Here is a 17265-nt window from a genome sequence, read left to right on the forward strand (position 1 = left end):
CTGCTCCTTTGGGAGTAGCGATTCCATGATAGATTTTCTATAAATGGTTGCAGGCACTTTCTAATATGTACCTAAAACTGCAAAATCCCAGTGACCTGCTGGGCTGAGTTTTATATCAGATATATAAACTGAAGCAAACAACTCAGGCTGATTCTCTCAGGAGTGAGGGTGAAACTGAAGTCGGGAGAAGGATTTATTTTATTTTATTTCATTTGATTCCTAAAAAACCAAGAAAGAGCTCCTGCAGATTGAGACAGGTCATTGTTGTTCAGGGACTTAGAATGGTAGGAGCCATGCAAATATGTGACAGATGAGCCAATAAGTCTGGTCACAGTTTAAAAATATCAAATGCCCACATAGTTAGCTTCGAGGGAAATGCTAAGTAAGGAATGTTTATTTGTGAAAGATCATCCCCATGGGTGTGGTGGCATAAGCCTGAATCTCAGCCCTTGGAGGGTGAGACAGGAGGTTTATCACAAGTTCGAGATCAGCCTGGGCTACAAAGTACGCTCAACACCAGCCTGCACTGCATCGTGAGACAAAGAAAAAAAGAAAAAGAAAAAAAAAATCCCACTTTCCATGCTGATTTGTAGAGCCCTGTGGTTTGTGATCCTAAAGCAATCCCCAGCAACCTGAATTCCCTAGACTCCCATGGCCCAGATTTTGCTTTTGCCCTATAACAAGGATTGCCCAATATGTATGTATTTGGTCCAAAAGAAAACTGTACTGTCTTGAGAAACAACCTACTTCATTAGAATATATTCTTTAAAATTTTTGCAGTACTGAAGCTTTTGCACTGAGCTACCTCCCCGTCCATCTTCTTTTTTTTTTCTTTTTGTTGCTGTATGTTTGTTTTGTTTTTGAGACAGAATCTCCCTAGTTTGTTAAATTGTCCATTCTGGGCTTAAATTTGTGATACTCCTGCCTTGGAGGGATAGGACAACAAATATGCACAACCAACCCTGGTTTCATTTGTATACATTTTAAGGAAACACTGTGAGGCCAATTACAAAATACCCAATTAAAACTTTATTGACAGAATCAAAACTTGAACATGGGACTTGTAGTTCCTAGTCAAAACTCATTATTTATCATTGTACAGGAGCCACAAGCTTAGTAAACTAGTAAAGTAATCTCTACACATTTGCCAAAGAGTAGAGCCTAATTTTAGATAGAGACCGTGACTGTCCGATTTGGCCTCTCTCTGGTCATGACACTGACCTATCATCCCCCTAAGTACTACTGTCTGTTGCTACCTGACAGCCTACACCATGGGTAGTAACAAATAAGGTCATGTTTCAGTGCCCTGTAACTCCACCATTGACATACAAGCCATATTTGTATTTATGGCAGGATAATATTTTGAAATATTATCTTGTATTCCTTGATCCTTGCCCCATTTATTCAGCTAAAGCATTTTCTATTTATTGCTTTAGAGAAGATATGACCCAGCACAAGGCTAAAAGAAAAAGATAAATGGAATCAATTCTTATTGTAAAAGCCTCATTTTCAGGAAGGCATGGAAAAAATAATAAGCTAGTCTTGAGAGTATACTCAATAAAGAAAGCCAAGTGGACTTGCTCTCAAAGTTTCCTCATACACAGGAGTGGAGGGTGGAGGAGAAGAGGGGAATTTACACTTCGTAGACTTCTGAGAAATAGCTGGGGAGACTTGGCTGCTCAGGTGGTCAAGAGAAAGTAAGACGGTAATATCACGTGAAAACCTAACTTTGTGTTTGACCCTCTGAGCCTTGGACCCTACTCTGCAGGGAAATTCAAATTTTCCCTCTTAAAATGTCATAGGTAAGCCTGCTGAAGCAAACGCATAAAGACAAACAGGATGGGCACACCAATTTATTTACCTTTCTCTATTGTTCTTATTACATTTGTGATACATATGCAATATTCAATATAGTCATTAAGAAGAATCAGTACATATACATATCATTTCTTCATCCTTTTCACTTGCATTCTCCTTTGTTCCATCCACCCTCATACAGAGATCACCTTCCAAACTTCATGATGTGCACAGGCGCAGAGAAGACACACACAGCTGGAAACTCAAAGGACAGCCAGATGGCTGAAGCTTACCTACTCTGCATATGGCAAAGGAAAGGGGGGCACTGTAGGTGCCCCACTACAGTAGAGTAGTAGATGGCTTTTAGAAATGGATGACCTGACAAACAGGCAGAATCCTGGAGTAACATTCCATGGGCTCCTGTAGAGGTGGTGGTGACAGTTACTGAAGGTCAGCGCAGAGCCATACTTGAGCAAAGGTTGTATTAGGCTAAAGCTTTCTATGTTGTGGTCCTGAAAGCATAGGTCCTATGTTTTGGTAAACAGATGAACACATCTTGGTTTTCTCCTCTATGAGTCCATCCTCCTTGGTTAATGTGATCTTCAAAACCACAATTAATTAGCACATATTCGTTGGGGACCATGAATTGTAAATTGATGCAGTATGCCCTAGGCTTTCCTTACACTGCCTGCCTTGTGGGCCGGCTTTGGGATGCAGAAATCATTCATAATCCATAAGTCGTAGCAGCCAGGTGTGGGGAGGGATCTCGGCTTGTTCTCTTCATTAAAATTTCCCATAGTACAAGTGCTTGAACATCGTTTCCAGAGAAGCATCGTTTCCTACCCGCTTCTCTACCCTGGCTAATGAACAGTGGTTATCTTGGAGGCCTTTGATTTGCCCATCCTGCGGCACTGACTCCCAGCCCCCCACCACATATTACTACATTTATCTGGTTCTTATTTCATGTTTCTGCCACACTCATCACACAGGCAGTTGGGAATCTTGGCCAGGTCTCTGATACATTTTAGCCACATGGACTCAATTGGGCCCACGGTGTAGCTCAGCAGCACAGTGCCTACCTGACAAGTGCAACATCCCGAGTTTGATTCCCAGTACAAAAACAAAACCTTATGGGCTTCATTTTGGTGCATTTGCACATCCATATAGCATACTTGATTTCATTCAGCCTTCAGTTACCAGCCCTTGCCTATGCCTCCCTCCTCCTCTTTAAAAATCTCCCTTCCATTTCCTCCTTAGATTCCTTATATGAAAGAAAAGTTATATTTGACTTTATGAGACCTATCTTTCTCATTTATCATGCTCTCCAGTACCATCCATTTCCCTGAAAATGATAGAGCTGTGTTCTTTGCTGTTCAGTAATAGCTCATTGGACATAAGGATAGCCCATTTTCTTTGTCCATTCATCTGTTGACGGGCACCTCAGTGGTTTCCATATTGTGAAACTCATGCAACAAAATTAATCATGAGTATGTAGGTATCTCTATACTATGCTGGCTTCAGTTCTTTGTGGAATACACAGAAGAGTGGTATAACTGGATCATGTGTATCCCTATGTTAAGGTATTTGAAGAACTTCTATTCACATTCCTGCCAACAGTGTAGCAAAATTTATTTTTCCCAGCATCCTCCTCAGCAGTTGTTACCATCTTGAATTCTGGATGATAGCCATTCTGACAGGGATGAGATCGAATAACGATGTAGTTTTAATTTGCATTTCCCTGGTGCCTGAAGATGCTGAACATTTTTCATACACCTACTAGCCATTTGTGTTTGTTCTTTTGAGACATATTCACTTAATTCATTTGCTCATTTAATGATTGGGTTGTTTGGGGAAACAATCTTTGCTAGTTACTCTACTGACAGAGTTAGTGAGACTTTTAGGGAAGGAGCCCAACATTATTGTATTTCTTTGGAGGAACTCCTGTTAGTCATATAGGTAGTTTCAAAGAGAGTCCTTTCATGTGTTTGGCGTGAAAGAGAAATAAGGGATGGCTGGAGACACCTCAGGTCTAGAGAAGCTTTCCAGGATTCCAGGTCCTTTGGTTCAGAGTGTTCAGTATGCCAGAGAGCCACAGTCCGGGACCCTGTGTTTTGAGTGCCAAAAGTTTAATTGAGGGATTTTTCTCTTTCCTCTTTTCATTTCTAGGGGAAAAGAGATATTTTCTCCTAACCCATCTCAAAGTCTGGCTGAGGTCCCTTTAACAAAAGATAGACTAACAAGAAAAAAGCAGACAAAGTAGTCTAAGGTGTGTGTGTGTGGTGTGTGTCTGTGTATGTGTGTGTGCACGTGTGTATGAGATATCCAGGAGTCTTCATAAGGAAATAAAAAGCTCTCAAAATATGGAAACGCACCATGCATTTTTTTTTTTATGCTACACTTGGGGAAGTTGTGGGCAGTCATGGAAGACCTATGAATAGATGAAGCATGTGTTCTACTAATAATAAAAAAAGTAACGGTAATATGTATGGAAGACTTATGAAGACCTGTTTGTTCAGAGATTTTCTGTGCTCTTATGTCTCCAGAAAGAAGAATATTGCTTTCTTCTAAAGAGGGAGGGCACCTGCCAAATGAGAGTCTTATGATCTACTTCAAGGTCAGAGAACCCTTCCTACTTGCATGACCAACAGGACAAGGTGAGGGTAAGGCGAGTGGGAACTTCCTGCTTCTGAAACTGCCTTCAGCTCAGCATATTTTTGGGGTATATGTCCTGAACTCCACCACATCTAAGCTCCAGGGGATGATACAGAACTAAGGGACCAAGCCACTATAGGCTAAGAGGATTTGACCTACTGTGGCACCACACAGTCACATGACTGTGCTATCTCCTTTTACACTGGATCCTCCATTCATTCTTTGCTACGGCAGGTGTTCTCTAATTCTGGCTCATCCCCTCTCTTGATCAAACAGAGAACTTTCTCCTTTCTTCTTCACCATACCAATCAATGGGATTTATGGGAGGCACTTCATGACCCTATTTTCCTGTGATGTTTTGATAAAATACATGCATATTTGGACTTTGTCCCCAGTTTCTGCCCCTAAAGTGTAAACTCCTTTTACCCAGACCAGAGTACATAACATATCTTGTCTCTTTGTGAGTCCTTGATAGCCCAGAATGAAGACCAGTAGTTGCCAGGGAACCAGCCCCACCCCAACCCTATGATTGGAGGGTTAGATTCCTGGCCCCACCCCTCACCTTCAGAGAGGAAAAAGAGGTTGGAAATGGCATTAACAAGAAATGGCAGTGACTTAATCAACTGTACCTACGTAATGGAACCACCATGCAAATTCCAATCAGTGAGGTTACAGAAATTCAGGGCTGCTGAACTCATAGAGCTGCTGGAGTTGGGCAACCTTCCACACTTGAGAAGAAATGGAAACTCCATCTCTGAAGAGGTCCAAAGTAATATTAGTTTTAAAGGTAGAATCTTGCTTCTCTCAGTGCACCGAGATCTGTCCCCGTAGGCACCTCACACTTCTCATTTACTTCTCGTTTCCACACTTGCCCTCCTTAACTCCATCACTGTCATCCTGCGCTTCTTGAAGTTCAAGCCCTAGAGCAATACAATTTAAATATAAAGTTAATAAATATTAAATAGACACAGGTAATGGCAATTTATACTTTTCACCAAGAAACGTTAGCCTTACAATAACATGAAAAACATTTGGCTTCCAGTAGGGCTGCTTTTTTATATTCATAACATTCCTTCAGTACAAATATATCTGAGGCCCCGTTTTCCTCTTGGTCTATAGAGACCATTCCTTGTCTTTCCTTATTAAGTCATAACTTGTTATGTCATACCTTTTTCTTCTTAAAATATTTATTCTTGTTCTCAGGTTGTTGAAGATTATTAGATATTTATGCTTTCATGTATTGGTGAATACTTTAAATGACAGAAAATGTCTAGATCTACACTGTAACTTTCAACAATTAAGTAATTATGTCTGATGTAAAAAATGAACAATAATTATGATTATCTTTGATCAAGAATTCTTCATTGCAACAGAAATGTTGCTATCTGAACATCAACAGAGAGTCCTCCCCAAGAGGCTGGCAATGAGGAATATGCTAACTAAACTAAAGGTACGCACTGACCCACATAAACATAGAAGCACACAAACACAATGCATAAACTGTCAGCTCCTGCTGGGCTATTGTAGGGGAGCACTGTGGAAAATGCCACGATCCTTCTCCTTTATCATGAGGAATTCAACAAGGTCTCAGACACATGACTCCATTCTTATTGCTACAAAAGGTAGATTCAGGCCTCATCAACAAATAAGACAGAAGGAAGCGAGACACAATTTAGCTGGACTAAGATACTAGAACCAGCACCAATGGAACAGGGAAGGAAGAAGGGGAAAATGGTTCTGGGGTTTTGTCCTTACTTAATGTATTTCAAATTCTTAGAAATAATTTAATTATTAGAGTTCTTTTTTTTTTAGGGGAAAGAAAAACCCTATTGCCCGAGGTTTTGAAAATCAAACACAGAAGTAGCTCAAAAAAACGTTAACATAGAAAATGGAAACTGACCATGCTTCTATTTTTTCCACTAAAAAAAAAAATGATTTACTGTGTGGGTCTCAGAGGTCTTGTTCTGGTTGTCACATCCTGTGCCTTTGTACTGCACCTTTCCCCTACCATTTCATCCCCTGTCTTCTTCTTATCTCATGGTAAGGAGGAGCTTTGACCCCACTTGGATACCGCAGTCCACCCTTCAAACCCAAGAGCACTGCACCTGAGGACTAGCCCAACCATGGACAGAACATATTCAGAAGAAAACCATGCACTGGATGTGTGCAGAGTTTTCTTCCTTAACATTATACAATAAACAATGCAGTATCACAACTGTTCCCTAGTGTTTACACTGTACTAAGTACTTTAAGTAACCTAGAGAAGATTGAACACATATGGCAGGGATGAGTAAGTTATTTACAAATATTATACCAGTTTGTAGAAAGTACTTGCATGTCTTCTGATGCTGTTACCCACCGGGGGTGTTGGAATTAATTCTCTTTGGGTACAAAGGGACACATACATGTGTTTTGTGAGACTCATCCCTTGCTACCTGCGAGGCTGAGATGTTCCCATAGACACAGTACACCAGGCAGATGCTCTCTGCAACCACACCATGAATGTCTTCATGGTAATTTTGAATGCAGCTCTTCTTACTTGGAGAAGATGATTTAAGAGTCTTCTAATACAGAACAGACTTTTTACTATTTGAGGAAGCATGATTTTAGAAAAAGAGAGTAGAAAGTTACAGGACCCTAAGTGTACATTCAGCAGTGTTAGGCATGGAACCAAACAATCCTCACAGAATAAACATAGGCATACAAAGAGCAGTCTCTAAGATTATGTAGTCAGTGACCTTCATTGTATAGATGAGAAAATATATTTAAGAAGTTGTTTGCTCAGGCTAAAACACACATTCCTCCAGGACAGACTTCAGCACACTCTCTCTATAAAGGGCAAGTTAATAAATATTTCACTTGTTGGGAGTGCTGTCATCTCTGTCATAGCTACTAAATTCTGCCTCATAGTAGCCACAGGTTATCTCTACGTAATGAAGATGTCTGGTTGTGTCCCTATAAAACTTTATTTGTAAAGGCAGGATGTAGTCCACATTCAGCCCACCGTCACCTCAGACAGCCCCTGCACCACAGCACATTAATCTAATCTAAACCTCCGTTCAGAGTTTGACTCACCATAAACCAGGGGAAGAAAACACAATTCTCCTCCTATACTCAAAGCAATTTTACTTCTTTAGACTGCCATGAGGTGGCCCATAAATGTAGGACTGAATTTGTAGATTGTCTTCTTTGCCGCCATGTGCAAAAAGATTGCCTAAGAATAAAGACAACACAGATGACATGTCTGCCAGTCCCAACATCTTCCTATTTCTGCACGCTAAAGCACACTCTTTAGCTCCATGTTTTCTCACCTGTAATCAGGTCTCTGTTGCTCATGACTGAATTCTAAACAGCCAACTAAGTGAATTTTCATTTAGCTGTGATTTATCACTTAGATTTTTTTGCCATTTAAATCATTCACACTTAAATTATTTACCAATATTTCTGTTTTAACTTGAAAATCTTTAATGAAAATTCTTCAAAATTTGTTATATACATCTTCATAGGCTTAAACAGAGAATAACATAATTTTTTTACTTTTTTAAAAAAATTAATTTTATTGAGAAAGAAATAGCAATGAGACAGTTTCAAGACAGGTTAGTACGACAGTTATAATAGTTAATACATTGAATATTGTTGTCTACTTAGTAGTTATTCATAGTATAAGATGCAAACATGATATCTTGTCTAAACACTATTAGTACAAATCTTTCTTCTCATTGAACCAAGAGAAAGTAGCTGTATATCTATCCTAACTATTTTGTATACACAGATATAGATAGATAGATAGATAGATAGATAGATAGATAGATGTTTTTTCACTACAAAATTGTCCTTCATTTATATCCCTACTTTTTTTTTTAAGTTTTGTCAGAGATGGGTATTTCGTTGCCATTCAAACAGGAAGAGAAAGTAGCAGGAAGCCCTGAAGACACAGGGGCAGGCAAACAGTTCATGAACAAAAATCAAACTGTAATACTTGAAAGAACTAACAACTGGGACCTCCTCCCACTGAGGAGTTTTGCACATCAAAAGAAATTACCAACAAAGTACAAAGACCACCCACAACTTTGTTTTGTTTTTTATTTTATATATATTTTTTACATTTTTTATTTTTCCCATAATTTTATTGAGAAATAAATAGCAATGAGACAGTTTCAAATCAAATTGGTAGGAGAGTTCCAATAATTAACACATTGCATACTGTCTTCTTAGTGGTTATTTGTTGTACAAGATGCAGACATGGTATCTTATTTACAAACACCAGAAGACCCAACACTATTATGGACTACTGGGCTATTTTGGAATATTTTGCTGAGTTCACACACCTATAATATTTAAATGATGGAACTAAACAAAAAAAAAGGGGGGGATACAAATGAATGACCATTTTGTATTAGTGTATTCAAAATGGTTAGGATATATAGCTACATTCTCTTATTCAATGAATAGAGGGATTTGTTCTAATAGTGCTTGTAAAGAGAATAACATATTAAAGTCATTAAAACATACCAATCACTATAAACATACCTTACATTTGTGTATTGAAATATGAAACATTCTTATTATAAAATTGTTTCTTATTATAATGCTGTGAGGTAACCAGAAAAGTTATTAATGTCCTTTTATAGATATAAAAGAGGTCACTTCATTGTAAAACTCCTCCATGGACCTCCCACCATTGATAGGACCATAATTCCAGCCTGGAGTTCTCCACCTGGTGTTCTCTTTATTCATTTCTCGCTTCTGTATGTCCAACCACATCTATGTAAACATTTTCTCCTTCCACTCGAGACTGAATCCAGGGCCTTCACACTGAACTATATCCCCACTGCATTTTTGATTCTGTACTTGACACCAAGTCACTAAGTTGCCCAGGCTGATCTTGAACTCCCCATCCTTGCGCCTCAGCCTCCCAGAGTGCTGGGATTACAGGTGTGTACCACCACATCCAACTAGCATTTTCTTCTTTCCTTCCTATTCTTTAGCTACAGAATAGCTGCAGCCATAACTTCCTTGACTGATTCTGCTTCCTCCTCTCTGTATACCAACTTGGTCACAATCAGGTTTTATCAACAATGCCCTGTTGCCCACATAAGAGGCCCTGGAAAACCTAGTGAAGTAAGCCTAAAATGACATGTTAAAGGGACAAATCTACTCTGAGTGACAGCTGCAGACACTTTGCTGAGTGAAACTTTGTATCGTTTCTAATGCTATTTTTTTCTATCACTATTTTGTATTCTTTATTTTCTTGGCTTTTATTTATTAATTTTCATTTTTTAGAGAGTAAAAATTAGAATAAAAACAGCAAAAGTTGCAAATGATACAGTATTAGACTTAACAAAGTGATACCAGTTTCACAGTATTTGTTGTAATACATAGTGTTGTCTCCCAACAGGCTCTTGACTTGGCTGGATATATGCATGTAAAACTGGAAGAAGAAAGAAAAAAAAGAAATGTATAAGACATTAAGAAGAGAAAAAGTACAAATAGTTGAAAAAAGGAGGCAAAACAATTTAAGTAATATCTGCTCCTTTCCATAGACCAGCAGAAATGTGCACTACCATGATCCAAACCATTCTGCTTGCATACATAGATGAACCTTTTTTTTTTTTTTTGAGATGAATCTCTTTCTCCCACATATACTCCTGTCTGTTGTATGTTGAGTTGGTGCTGAATGAAATGACGGGATGACCTGATGAATAGAGTTTCAGAGGTCTCACTATTTTGTATTCTTTAAAAAATAAAAAAGAGGAAAAAAAAAAGATAGTTTCAGGACAATGGATTTTCAGCAAGTTTGGAACACTGTCTCTGCACACTTCTTCGCTGAGGATGAACATGCCAAGCAGCAGGAGGCTCTGCTGTAGCAGCAGACTGCTGGTACATAACAGAATCTACAGGAATCGGCCAAGGTGAATCCACAGGCACGTGTCTGCAAGGCTTCCCTAAGTACAAAGGAGGAAACACATGGAGCTAAGAACTTCGGAAAACATGAGCACAAATCTCCACAGAAAATAAAAATACTAAACTGTGATTTGCTTTCCCCTTGAATAATACACAATAAGGGGCAAGTGTTCCATCTGGCATTATAGAAGGATCTTGGCGTGCTTACCACCCTTCCAGCTCCATAGCGATGTGAACAGCTACCAACCACCAATGTCAGGACAGTCCAACCCCTCTTTCTCATATCCATTCCTCATCCATAGTTTTTGAAAGAATATGGAATTTTTCATTTTCATGAAAATAATTTAATTTCACAAGGCCCAGGTCCCAAATTTTAAGTTCCCTGGAAAAATATGTTTTAGTTCTCTATGGGCTGAAAAGAGCCTAATTTAAAATTACCTCTCAATTTATCTTTTTAGACCTAGGGAAAGTAGCTTTGGCCTGTGAATCCAGGACACTTGGACCCCAGAACTCCAGCATATGGTGCACAAAGATGGCAAGTGTATTTTTCACGGGGTTCTTCAGTCATCCACGTCATCCTATTGTTGTCATTGTCATCAGCGTCACTGCCACAGCTATAGCTGATGAAGGCTTCCCCGGCTCCATGCATTTTACAGGCAATGGCTACCCTGCAATGTGACCACTGCCGAGTTTCAGATCCCGCCCTGTTGTCAATAGTGAATCTGTTGTAGTTACATACTGCACTTAGTTGTCATGTTTCTCTTGTTGACTTTGGTCTGAAACACCCTTTTTTACTTTGACACTGTAGCAAATGACAATCTGACAAACTAATTATTCTACAGAACGTGCCTCAAGTTGAGTTATGGTGCTTCCTTGTGACTAGGTCAGGTGCTTCATCTGTGACAGGCGTGTCCCAGATGGATCTCCCTTCACTTGATCAGCCCACCAATTCTGATTCAAACCATCTTAACAGCGCCCACTGTGACCACACCGGGAAGGTGGTCCCAGTCATGTCCCCTCCCAACCCTAAGTGTCACATGTTCTCCTCTGTGGATAGTTAACATTATATCGGGATGATGTTTAAAAGTATGTAAATATCATTCTTCCTCCAGTCCTCAGTTCACTTGCTGATTTGCTTGAAGCAGCATGGACTTCCAGTTTTACATGGTCAATAGATTGTAGTAGATCACTATCATTTATTTTGATGAGTAAATTATTCCCAGTTTGGCCTGCATGAGCTTTTTCAAGATATTTGCTGTGCTTTATGGACATGACACCACACTGGGTTAGCTCCTTCTTGTCTCTTTATCTTCCTTACGTTTTCCATGAAATAGTTAATATTATGCTTCCCCTACACAAATTCTGGAATTTGGACATTTTCCTAAGAGGTCCTCTTCCTTTTTAATGAATTAGGTGGACATGAGCCAGAGTGTAGGTGCTAAGCATACCCCTTGTCACTGCAGCTGCCCTGCACCCCTCTGCAGAGGTGCCATTCTTGGTCCTCTTGCTCTCTCACATCACTTGATGAGTCCCCTCCTCCCATTCTGCTGTGGGCTGAATGGAGGCCCCATCAGAACAGGCATCAACCCATAGCTTCAGGTGTGACCTCAGTTGGAAGAAGGGTCTTTGTGAGGGTAAGGATCTGGGGATGAGGTCATCCTGGACAGAGGTGACATCACCTGAAGAAAGGCAGAATCCTGGGGCCAAGGAACACCAGGGTTTACTGGAACTTGCTAGCCAGCAGGAACAAAAAAGCTCCCTCAAAGCCTCCTACAGGAATTTGTAGGAATGAAAAACCAAGCAGCTATCTTGATGGTAGCCTCCAGAACTGGGGAAAAATGAATTTCTATTGAATTACATAGCTGTTTGACATAATTTGGTAGAGGAGCCCTGGAAAATTAATCCCAAGTCTGGTGCTAGCTAGCAATTCGGTCATAGATCCCCCTTCTAGGGGCCCACAAGTCATTCTACTCTACATGGAGACACACTGTTTACCTGGCTCGAGCTCTAGATGCCCCTACTTGCTGTTCTCGTATGTGAACGCTCCCCAGCCTGTATGGCATACCAGGCTGCCTGGCCTTCAGGGCCTCTTCCGTCCTGGGGTTTGGCATCCCATCCACACCCACCATGGGTCCACTTCTCCTTCTTGTAGACCCCAGCTTGGTCTGCTCACATCAGACCTTAGAGATCAAGCTTCAGAGTTACAGCTGGAAGACAGAACTCCATTAATGTGACCTCAGTGAAAACTAGTTTTGCTGAAGAGTTAGCAGTACTCACTGCTTTACCTTGCTTATATTTCAAAAGCACAAAGCACTTACTAAAAGAAAATGCACATTATCAGAACTGCCCCCATTCCCTGATGTAAGCAAAATGTATATAATGTTCCTGGCAGAAAAAAAGACAGAAATTCTTTTCTGAAATTGCTATTATGTCTTATTTTTGGTACAGTGGCTTTTCAATTGATCTAAGTAAATATGACATTTTAAAGCTGTAACTGTGCTACCCATAAATGCGATGTACTACTGAATTGAATACAGCTCTTCAGAGATTAAAAAAAATTAAGAAAATACAGAATAATGGAGGTAGGGATGTAGCTCAGTGGTAGAGCACTTGCCTAATGTGCATGAGGCCCTGGGTTCAAGCCCAGCCATCCTTGAAAAAAAAAGATCATTCTTTAAACTTCTGGGAAAATTTTAAGATACAATGAAAATACCAACAGGCTGAACACAAAGTTGTTATAAAACCATAAACGAAGCATAATCATCACAGAGAGATATTAGGTTTATGTTCTAGCACTGACGTCCTTCCTTAATTAAATGTTCTACAAGTTCAGGGTTCTTAAAAGGTTCTAAAATGGGGGAGAAAATGGAAAACAGGGAGAATGTTAGTCTCACTTTTTCGCCACCAGAATATTTCACAAAAGCAAGGGCCACTAGGTGAAATATGGAGAAAAATAAAGATTTTAAATCTACCTCTGCAAGCTTATTTTTGAAAAGTTATGTCTATCTGATTGTTGTTTATGGTGTCGTGGCTGGTGCTCGCGGAGCTAACTCATATGCAGTGACGGAGGGGCGCACACTTTATTGGTCTCTTTTGTTATGTAGTACTGAACTACAGAGGACATTTTATTGCGCATTTGCCGCTTTCAATTTCCCCAGATTGTTTAACGTTTCCGTGCTTCTGAGACATAAAAGACAGGCCAGAAACCTGAGGCCACACTTTTCAGCTCCAGATCGAATACGACAATACAAAACGACAGTGTGTGACAATTTGGCTTGTTCTTTGAAAGCTATCAGACTGTGCCACAACCGGGATGCAGAAAACATGAAGTCCTTGTGGGGCCAAATTGGTAAAAAATGTAATTCCTATTATTCGCTGGCAAGTGCGAGTTAGGATTAGTGTTTATTAATATGAATGCAAACAAGCGGTGTAATTCATCGGGGAGGTAAACCAACACATACACTGTTCTACTATGCTACAGAGAAAATGTTCGTGAAGTAAAATCACACATCTCTTTGGGCTCACACCGGCTTGCCTCTTCTTGCCAGTTTTGTGGGCCGAAAGAAAATCTGAGCAACAATAATCAATACAATCATTTCTCAAGTGGTCCTATTCATTGCTCATCAAAAAGAAGATACAAAACAAGCAAAGAGTATTCTTCGGCATTTGAATTATATTTAATACTATGTGAGATAAAACGATACTGAAGTTTTAAAATCTATAATGCTGCCTGCAGTGTTTTGACAATACTAACTTTGGTCTGTAGAGAAAATTGCAGTAAATGCCACTTATTTGGTATTCTATCAACTAGAAGATCCACTTTCTAGCAATTTTAAGCTTTATCAATATGGCTAAAATTGATATTTATGATTATGACCAATGACAAGAGTCTCTGTGTATTCTCAAACAAAGGTTACATTTTCTTAGGAATTTTATTATATATTACTTACAGTCTAGTGCTCTAAAAAACTGGCATTCCACATTTTTGAGGTATATATTATAAACACAATATTCCATATTATAGTGTGTATTATTGTTATGTTTAGTGTATTACATAATATGTGATAGTGCTATCAATGTATCTGTGTCATAGTGTGTATATTTTTATGTTTATATACAATATAATAAATGGATTATCAGTGTTACAATGAATCCTAATGGCTTAGGCGGTTTTTCTTACTTTCTTTTTTAATTATTTATTTATTGATTTATTTATTTGGTACAGGGTCTAATGCAGCTTAGACTCATAGTGATCCTCTCCAGAGAAGGGATTACAGGCATGTACCAGCATGCTGGTTTTGGTGGCTGGCACAGCAGCATGGTAAGTGCTTATTCTACTGAGCTATCTCCCTGGCACCAAAGTTATGATACTTTTTTTCCCTGTATTTTAGAGAAGGGTTTACAGGGTTTCAGGGTCTCACTACTAGATCAGACTTGTGGTGATTCTCCTGTTTACAGCCTCCCAAGTGCTGGGATTACAGGCCAGCCAATCTCTTGCTCTGACACCCCCACTCTGCTTCCTGAATCTATCTTAAAAGTGTTTACCAGGTAAGTCCTTAGTACTGGACCTAAGACACAAAAACCTTTCTCCTGAAAAATACATTGCACATTACAATTTAATAAACATTTGCATGCCTGTGCATGCCTGACCCCCTTTATACAGATTCTGCATTTGTGAGCTCACCTACTCACTACAATGTACTTGTAAGCCCCCGACCAATATTCAAAACATGCTGTGCACAGTCGCTGACTTGGAAACTTGAGTCACTTGACACACACACCCAGCCAAGAAAAGACACGGCTTTCCTTCTGGTTATGACACAGAGTGTAAACAACAGTCCTTTTTATGATCTATTTGGTGTCACACTGTCACACTTCTTACACTTTTGATTTTTGTTGTTGATTTTGATATGTAAAAATGGACTCAGTCTCAGTCCATTTTCTATTCCTGAATTCCCGAGGCTGAGTATTATGTGCTGTCTACACAAGCGGGGAACCCGCTCACGGTGCGACTGCTCAGCTGTCCAGCCATGCTGCTTTTGCTTCCCTATTCTTTCTTCTAGCTCTTAGAAGCCTCACAGCTCTATGAGTTCACATCGCCATCCTGTCCCTTTCCCTTTTCTGTAGCTGTAGATTATACTTGGGTTATAAATACTATAGCACAATACTATACTTTTTCGTTAAGTAGCCTTGTGCATTATAAATAAGTGAAAAAGAAAAAGAGTAAAGGAAATGCCATGAACTGAATGTGAAAACCCTGAACCCCATCTGGTGGTGTCTGGAGTTCTATGAAGCTAATTAGGTAATAGGAGTGGAGGCTCATGGAAGTGGGATTTTTTTTAATTTGTATTTTAGGGAAGGGACTATAGGATGTTCAGGGTCTCACTACTAGATCAGACACGTAGTGATCTACCTGTTTAATGCCTCCCAAGAGTTGGGATTACAGGTGCATGCCAATGGAAACAGAATTGATGGCCGCAGAAGTAAACTGTGTACGACATGGGACAGGGCTTTCCCCAGGGTCCAGCCACACCCACAGGCAAATCACAGACTTCAGCTTCCAGAACCATGACCAGCAAATTTCTATTGTCTATAATCCATTGAATTGATAGTACCTTGTTATAGCACCTCTAAATAAAAAAAAAAAAAAAAAAAAATCCTCACTCACCCAGATACTTGTAATTTTTTATGCTTTTCATTAGTTCTTGAGAAAGAACATTTCTGTTTGGTATGAATTCCCCCTCAACTAATGAAGATTGCTAATCATTTTTGGGTGCATTGCTTAAAAAGTGTCTAATTTTTTGCTCTGTTTCTTTAAGAATATTGTTGTTGGGTGTAGAATTCGTAGTTGATAGATTTTTTTCTTTACCACTACAAAAGTATTGTACATTCAGTCTCTAAAGCCTCTTCAGGCAAAATCAGGTGCTGATGAACATCACTGTGGTGTTGTATATGATTTTCTCAGCTCCATTTGACTTTTAACCATCTATGCTATGCATTGGTGTGACATTCGTTGTATATACTGTGGTTGGCATCGTTGGCACATTGAATCTATAAACTCATGTCTTTCACCATATTGGGGAAATATTGGCTAATATTTCTTCAAATAGTTTTTTCCTGTCCTGTTTTTCTTTTATTTCAGAAAGTTCCATTATCTATAAATTCAACCATTTAATATAATTTAACAGTGCTCTGAAGCTCTGTTCATTTTTTTCTTTTCTTTCTTTTTTAAATTTTTTTTTAGGGAAGGGTCTGCAGGATGTTCAAGGTCTCACTACTAGACCAGACTCATAATGATCTGCCTATTTACAGCCTCCCAAGAGCTGGGATTACAGGCGGGCACCACCATGCCCAGTCTCAATTGCTGTCTCAGCGTGCTCCAGGGGCGGGGCCAGTGTGGCAGGTCTGGGGATCAAACCCCCTCCCCCTGTGCCTGCTTGCAGACACTTTAATGAGCTATTTGGCTGGCCCTTCATTTTTATTTCAATTTGTTTTGTTCTCTAATTTTTCCATTGAATAGTTGCTATTGATCTATGTGAATGATCACTTACTTTTTCTTTTGCTGACTGTACCAGGCTAGTCATCCATCAGCTGTATTTTTTTGTCACTGAAATTTTTAACTCTAGATTTTTCATTCTTTCTTCACCTTTCTTATTTTCTGAAGAGATTTCTATTTTGCTATTTACTGTAATCATATTATATTTACTACACAATAGTTTTTCTTTTAAATATTGTGTCTTCCTTCCAACATTTGGGCCTTGTTGGCGCTGATATCAGTTAATATTCTTTTTTATAAAAACGCATGTTATTGTCTTGATTATTTGTATGTAAGCTGAATTTGGATTGTATCTTGGACATTATGAATATTACAATGTAGAGACTCTAAATTTTGTTGCTTTTCTCCTATAAAGG

At 39.2% G+C, this 17265-nt stretch overlaps 1 long non-coding RNA gene across 1 annotated transcript in view; it reads right to left on the bottom strand.

Annotated features, from left to right (window-relative positions):
- Window positions 1-4997: 4997 nt before the first annotated feature.
- Window positions 4998-17265, bottom strand: part of LOC111812272 — a 175402-nt gene continuing 163134 nt past the window's right edge. Inside the window, exon 3 of the long non-coding RNA XR_002817822.1 lies at window positions 4998-5369. This is a non-coding gene — a long non-coding RNA (uncharacterized LOC111812272). The remainder of the gene's footprint in view (window positions 5370-17265) is intronic.

Source organism: Octodon degus, unplaced genomic scaffold (assembly GCF_000260255.1).
Source record: "Octodon degus isolate 3935 unplaced genomic scaffold, OctDeg1.0 scaffold00119, whole genome shotgun sequence".
In the NCBI taxonomy this organism is placed as follows: Eukaryota; Metazoa; Chordata; class Mammalia; order Rodentia; family Octodontidae; genus Octodon; species Octodon degus.